An 8402-nucleotide genomic window follows, 5' to 3' on the forward strand; every position below is an offset into this window, starting at 1 on the left:
AATGTATTATTACCCCCATCGTACTACGGTATGAGAGATAATATCAATAAAATCAGAGAGATAAAGTGTAGAGCAGATAGATTTACAATTTCATTTTTTCCACTAACGACAGGGGGTCATAATAAAATTGTTCGACCGCGGTATGGTCATGTTCGGGTAAAATTATTCTGATGTGTATTCACCCACTGCCACACACCCTGGCGGTGGCCTGCAGGGTATATATTAATAAAATGGGGATAAAAAAAACTTCAACGACATAATTTCACGTAAAATATATTTAAATGAATCCGCCATGTTTTTAGGGTAAGATTTTCCTCAGTACAACCAAAAATGTTTTGATAGTAATGGATAAATATTAATGAAGCTAGCTGGCTGGCATTATCATTTTGGATACTCGACTATCGAAAGTAACAACAGGGGTCATCAGTGATTACACAAAATACGCAAATAACTAAATGAACACACGTACCCGAACACGCAAAAATAAGTGCATACCAGTATTTTAATCTCTTTCCCGGGTCAGTATCGACCATGCTGGATTTTAAGTATCCGCCGGAAAGAAAGATAAGCGGCGTGTTTTTCAAGTGCTGAATACAATGCATAATACTTATGCTGCCCTCGGTGGGATGTCGATTTCATCTGCCTTGCCTACTGCCCCTCGATGAATCACAGGCGGAACGGGACGGGAGCACTGGGAGCCCCCGCACGTCTCGCAGTCCAGAGGGGGGGCGTGGTGCCCGGCGTGGGCCGGTGGTGGGTGCAGCAGCGGTTAGAAAGCTCCTTCTCTCGCGCCGCTACTTGGGCCGCCCCCTCCCCCCTCGCACCGAGGGGGGTGGGGGGGGGAGGAGATGGCGAATGGGATCGCGCGGCCGGTTTCTTTCCTCTTCCCCGACGAAAATCTCACTCACTCCCATGGACGCCCCCGGAAGGGCCTCAGTTTTTCGGCGCTCGGCGGCGAGGGCGGGAGAGTTCCGTGGTGACACCCCTCCCGAGTGAACGTCCCGCACCCTTCACCTCCCTCCCACACTCGTCAAAGCCCCGGCGGGCCGCGGCAGGGGTAGCTGTCCCTGGCCACATTTTCATTTTGAGGGTCGGAGAGTTCACAGGAGGCGGATATCGAGTGCGGAGTTCGGACACTCGCGGGGACTTCGCTAATTGTTGTCCGCCACTGTTCGCGCGCTCTTATTTTCTGCGTTTATCCGCTGACCACATTTCGTTGCCATTACCGCCTCAGTCAACAGCGACTGAAATTCTGACACATTACAACCAATCGAGCGCATACATTTCATCAGTGGCTTAACTGGGAACCAACTTTGGGGCGCGGATCATTTAACCATTTTCATTTACGTTTTATTTTAGAGAACACGGCTAATATCCACCAATAGCAATTTTCCGAAACGACATTTTTTCGAAAGACATTGTTTAAGTGATAGACCAGTGTGAGGCGAGCGTGTTGTCACTGGCGTATTTAATTAACCTTAAAAATCCCAACCGCAGGTTTACCGATGGACTTTCATTTGCCGCTTAAATTCATAATAAAATAAACCCGGCAAAGGTGTAGGCACACATGCTCATTGAAATTTCTCGAGGGTATCCGAGAGGCGGCGTTGAATCTTATTGCGGGGAGCTTATGAAATTCATCCCAGAAAACATTTCCTAGTGAAGTAAGCTCTAATCTCCCGGAGAGTGGGCGGGGTTGTCGGTAAACGTTCCGTGGAGCCGATCTCGGTCCTCGGCAGCTGAACGACGGCTCTCGGGAGAGCACGCCGTCAAGACTTTCATCGCAAGTCCGGGAGCCCTCCGATTGCTCCTTCCGCGGTGCAGTCTCCGGGTCGACCCGGGCGGGGAAGGCAGCCGACGGCGAACCGGAATCCGCGGGGAGCCCGGGCCGAGGATTCGGGTATCCTCCCACGAGCGACGACGAGGGATATCCTCCCAAGACGGCCGGCGCGATAGGAGCGGAATCTATCGCGTTTGCCATTGACGCGCGGATTTGCCGGGACGCACTCGAAAACGGGAAGTGTCGATTCGCGGAGTGCAATCCGTCGTCCGGGGATAAGGCTCTAATAGACGCAGTTGGTGCCGACATGAGACTACTCGCCGTCATCTGCATCGTCTTAGTATCGCAAGGTGAGTGCCACAATGAAATGCTATTCTGAGTGTTTGCTCAATCCATCATTTCCAGCCCAACCCCCCAACCACGCTAATTTATTCCCGGTTAATCAGGAACTGGGTTTAGAAATTGAAAAATCGCCTAAGTAACAATAAACGTACGCTTCATTTATTCCTCTTTCTAAATCGCACTCTGATCTATGCCGGTCCCGGTGGCGGCGGGGGCTACCAATACAAAGGTCACGGGTTCGAGTCCCGCCTAGGTGGGTTTTTACTCCATCTAGGGCACGGATGTTTACTATTGTCTTTATTGTTATGAAAAAGGGTGAGGTGGAAAAAGGGAAAATGAAGTCTCAATCTCGCCCCAGTAAAATCCTTGTACATACACGTATAAATAAAAGTAAATAAAAAATCTACGCATAACAAACGCCCAACAGTGCACATTGAGTCTGTTGTCACAAGGAATAATACGCTAGAAAACTGAGAAGCTTATAAATACATCATTGAGACCAGCATGGCTTTGGGCCACTTAACTCATACTTGATTGAATTTGTTGTAATTCAAAAAATGTATTAAACATTTAGGATTGACAGCTTCCTTCAGAAGTAATGGAGGAAAGATCACGGGTGTTTTCTAAAGAGCATCACCATTTATATCCAATAATTATTGCATTTAATTGCCGGCGATTCCACTGACGCATAATTTTGCTCGAAATTTCAGCCAATGTTTACCAGGTGGATTAGCAAATACTATTTCTGGGAATCGCGCCTGTGCATGCAGTTAATTACATTCTAGTTTTATTCTGGGATACAAAACTCACCCAGCTAAAAATGGCTTCATTTTTAGTGGTTAGAAATGCCCTGGAGGTTTCAGGCTTTTTAAGTGCAGTCAGAAAGTGAGTAAATATATTTAATTTGCATACACGTGGCAGGCGAAACTAAGAATTAGCAGACAGAATTCAGGAGTCAAAAAGTGTATTCTAATTGCGGGGTCTTCTACCCTCTCTCCTCCCTCGGGAAAGCCGAGAACGGTAGCTGCGCATTTATGCATTTTGAAATTGCGTTGGAAAACGTTACATATTATGAATATGGGTATAAGGTCGGACAAACAAGAGGGCGCCCGTGCGATATGGACGCCACGTGATATTATTAGCAGCAAACAATCGACACACATAAACTTTAATGGGCGTACATACACTCATATTATAACGTAATAATTTCAAAGTATAAAGCGCATTAGCGGATGACCTCGTTGAAAGTTACTGTCGCGGCATATGGAGCAGTCTTTGAATGAGGTATTTATAATCTTTGAATTGAATGCAATAGGAAATATGAATGGAAGAATGAATCGTTCGGCTTTTAGCAATGTCATATCTTTGGTTATCTTCACATCCTGCTTAGAAAATGGTTTCAATTCAGGCTGTTTCCTCATTGGCATGACGACTTTCAGGAATTCATTTCAAGCACTAAATGAGAGTATAATTGTTACTCTGAGACATGTACGCTTACTAATTATAGGTACTGCCATTAACTGTCAATGCCGGATTAAGGGACTGCAAAGGAACGGTGAGAGGGAAAAGTATGGGCCGTAAGGGCATGGTAACTTGAGGGGATGGTCGCTCGATGAGGAATTCGTTGCCAACGCGCCCCTGCTGGACCAATGCAAGAATTGAATGGAATGCGAGTCAATCGAAGCACTTTCACTTGTTCTCATTTATTCCAGTATTCCAATAGATTCCAGCATCGAAGGCCGCTGATAATATATCCATAATTATTCTTGAGCTCTAACTGAAGCAAAAAGAGCATCCTTCTAATTGAGTATTCCCCTATCTCACTTGAATAATATTCCCGAAATAAAAACCTGAGTGTCTTTTTCCCGAGTTTTCGGAACAAATGAAGACTATGCGATGTCTGCTAATTGCAGTGTAATGCCCCTGAATATTTTTTGTCCGCACCCTCATGACAAAAGCGACATCTCCGGAGAGGTGTCTGTTTCTTGAAGGAGCAATATTTTTATTTTTCAATTTAAGCTCCGGGAGAGCGACCGCGTGCCGTGTTTGTGGTCATTAAAACTTGTGGTCCCTTTAAGGTCGTCACTTCGTTTATGGATAAACGTTTCATGTGTTGCGACTCAACCAGGAAGGCCCCTCATTTTCTGCTTATAATTCCATTCCCAATAGATATAGCCAGTCGGTCACTCTGACCCACTCGTGAATATTGTCCCGATAAATTCCATCCCCGTTAGACATGCCCACACGGAATGTGATAAAGGCGTGACTCAACACTTTCTAGGTTCATTTGCACCAAGGAAAGTATTATCTTAGACACATTGCTCAGGGAAATGTCATTCACTCAGACAAGAGATATAATACCGTCGCCGAAATACTGCCTTCCCTACGCTTCAGTTCGCGCTTATTTGAATTGCATAATGGTTTTAAGGAAGGACTCTTGAGTGCAATATTTATAGGCTTCCTTTTTCGGCGAGCACTATGCTCTAATTACGGGGAGTGCAACACCTATCTTTCCTTCCCTCCAAAAAGCAGACCTGCTTATTTGATCTTTCCTTTTGCTTTCGTTTCATTCGATAATGATAATTACGGGGGATATGACACAAGATCGCTCTGATGTATCGCTTCGCCGGACGCGGGGGAAGGGATAGGATCTAGGATTTCTCCCTCGCGGCGTTCCTCTGTCGTTTTTTTCCGCTTCCGAAAGCGTTCTCCATCCGGAAATACGTATTGCAACACCGGACGTACGCACGGATCCGCACATTACAAAAAAAGCCGTCCATGGTTTTATTTTTGGGCATTCGGGAGGTCGAGCAAACGTTTCGCCGCTAGACTGGTTGGCTCCGCTCCGTGGGGAGGCGGTGCCGGACGAATGGCCTTCCGATGGGATCTTCGGGCCCCACCTGGCGATTCCGCCTAGACGTCCTTGGGCCGAGGGAGCCCGTGACATTCTTGGCCGAGTCTCGGCCAAGTACGTGGTCTTCCCTCCTGCCCCCTCCTCCCTGTCGCACCACTCATTTGCTCACCGACACGCAGATGAGGTTCGACTCCATACGGTGGCCGACACAAGGATTTTTTGCGAGCTGGGGGGAGGGGATACCCTGAGGCAGTGAAAGTGCACTGAATATGCATTTTGCATCTAATAAAAGCAGTATTTTACCGGTTTAAGGTAGGTTTTTGATTGGCCTCCACATGTCTTCCCAAGTTCTAACTTAACACGTTAACATACACGAATTCTATATATCTTGTTTGCAATTTCTATTTCAGCTAAATGTTTTCTCTCGATTCCATTAGTTGCACGTACACGCAAGTGCGTGCCTGTATAGTGAACGCAGATTACGAATATTATCACAAGATTATTGTAAAAAATACCATCTCACCTTATATAAATAAAGAGTAAGGCCGAGGAAAATAATAAAAACTAAAGAATAATTGTTTACGGATCCTATGATAAGGTTCAAACCTGATGGTTTTGCAAATATACTGTCACATGTAATCTGTCGATCGAGGCTCCAGTTATGCCATGCTTGAAATTAGTACAATTTGTTGAACGCTAGTGTCTTTCAAATCACCTTTGAATGTAGACATCTCTTGATTAGTCTGGCTAGAAATCGGGTACAATTGAATTATGATTACACATGTAAAATTCCAGTATTTTCTATTGCTTACAGATTCTTCTTTTCATCATACGTTCAATTAATATCGTTGTAAAATTTGCATTAATCTCTTCACGATCATTTTCTCACCAACGCAAATATTTATAAATCATTTCTTTTTATTACTACATTATCCTTAATTAAAAACTCCTAAGCGTAAAAAAACAACTATAAGGTCCAGGAAAAATTAGTGTAGCAGTTAAGCGATGTATTATTTTGATGATTTAAATTTGCCTGGAGATTTCTCGGAGAAGATTTTTTCTCTTCAGGTTTGCAGAAAATATTTTCCCTTCCTTTCTTTAGAAGGAGCCACGCCCTATAGTATGCTATCCGCCCCTGATTCGATGAAAGAGCCCAACGGGAAGAGCGTTGGGATACGAACCGAAGAATATTGAGTTCAAATCCTTGGAACCTATCATGGTTCATGGAACAAACATATCTAAAATCCAAGAGGTGCAATTATTTGCTACTTATACTCGTATGGGAAAGTGGCATTGCGAAAGGTGCGAACCGTCTTCTCGTGCGTATGAAATGCACATGACTCGGGGTGAGCTCTACTCTCACCCATCGAAACCAAACTTAGGGTCGTTTACTGTGATGATGATTAAAAGAGAAAGCCTAAATACGAGGTACAAAATTCTCACAAGAAGGGCGGCACACGTGCCTGTCATCGTCAGTCCATTAGCTTTGGACCGAGGGTGGGCTTGGTCCGTGACCAATATTTCACGCACCATGGCCCATTTTCCCGTAGCCCATATATTACAATCTTATTATTCAATTCTTCATACTTTCCGCCGAGGCATCTGTGCAACACTCGCATCCCGCCCATCTGAACTATAATTCTCGCCAAACGCTGAAATAACGCGACGACCACGCCTTTCGCTTCCGCGATATAATTTGACAGCAAAAGATAAGATGTATCGCGGCGAAATAGCTCACAAAAACACTTCCATCATAATAGATCGGATATTAAAATTATAGCGATTGTATATTTAAAACGGATAGAGAGAGGGTGATGAAATTCATTTCGATGGTCGTTCGTCAAATTATCGGGCAGCTTTGCGATAGAGGACAAAGTTAATAATCATCTAAAATATCTGAAAATCTCAGAAAAACTGCAGTGAGTGCCCTTTGCCCTCGTCAAACTGGTGACTGCTGTGAATTTTGAAGATATCGAGCATAATGTATTTCTCCCCACTGACGCGAAAAGTTTAAAAAGCCAATCCAAATCACGAGTTTCGCCTGGTGTGATTACTTCTAATATTATTACTTTTAATTCCGAAGCAGGATTCGGAGGAGTGCAAATCTGTTTGTGGGTTTTTCCAGCTCCATTTATATGGCGATTTCGCCAAGTCGTGTGAAACGCAGGTACGGGGCACTCCTAGACGAGACCATGCCGTAAACAAGTCCATTGGACGATTGGTTCTCCGCGGATCTCGAACGTGTCTACAGATTCGTTAACCCGGATGAGAGTTGACTATGGTCCCATGTACCCGGACCATAGTACCCCACTTTTATCCCTCTACATTTAGCATTAGGAAAATGGATATAAAAGTTTCAGATAGAAGCAGTGAATTTTGAATGTGAATCTTGGCACATTTCCAGCCTCAGGAAAAGTATGAAACCGTTTTCGTTAGAGTGGGATGCTATTTCACATTCGCAGTTGGTGCGTGAATCAGTGCTTGGGGGGAAAATTGAAACCAATTTGAAAAAAGACCCACCACATCTGTTGGAAATGACGTGAAAAAATAAAAGTACTTCTTCGATTCCCCGCATTTACTACGCTAAGTCCGAACGTGCGCCATGACGATTGTGAAAGATTGGAGTTAATTTTGGATAATGTAAACGAACTAGAGCGTGCATGGGCAACATATGTTTCAATTAATGCGCAGGTGTGGCGAAATGAAATATGAAAATGACGCCCCATGACATATTGCATGCAAAATTTGATTGTTTCAAAAATGGCAATGTGGCAAGCTCAATTCCGTCACGTTTCCATTATAGATCCACCGCACGTGATTACTGGCGACAGTGACGCCCGAGCCTGAGCTATAAGTGAGTCCCGCCTCGGGAAAGTCAATGTAACTGCACGTTATCCCCGTTCTCATAATCCTTCGCATGTCAACTAGTTGATGCTGTTTGCCGCTGCCAAACGTGACAGGATCTTTTCCTTTAGCTGAACGCCAGTAAGTTTTGAGTCATCAAATTTGATGCGTGCCGTGCGCCACGTGCATTAGGGAGGGAGAGTTTCTCCATCGGAATGAGCACATAACTAGACCTCCACCACTCACGTATTATGTACATGGGGTTGCTCCTGAGCAGGAAACAGTCATGCCCAGAAGTAGGTGTAAATATTCTCACGATGAAATATCCTTGGGAGGCAATAATGTTTTGAATAATGATTAATTTTGGCAAAAATCCAAGGAGTGATGGCATTCCTCCTTATGATGATGAATTACTAAACACGGCGAATTCCACGGCTCTTTTAATGCGAGTTGAGAACATTTGTGTAGGTTGAAATATTTGTAGTTGCTTGCATTGACGATACGGTTGTGTTGAGGAGCATATATACAATTAAATATACTGCTTAATGTGCGTTACTTATCATTAGAGTCATAATTATTCAC

This window comes from Hetaerina americana, unplaced genomic scaffold (genome assembly GCF_022747635.1).
Source record: "Hetaerina americana unplaced genomic scaffold, ioHetAmer1.1.p SCAF_29, whole genome shotgun sequence".
NCBI lineage: Eukaryota > Metazoa > Arthropoda > Insecta > Odonata > Calopterygidae > Hetaerina > Hetaerina americana.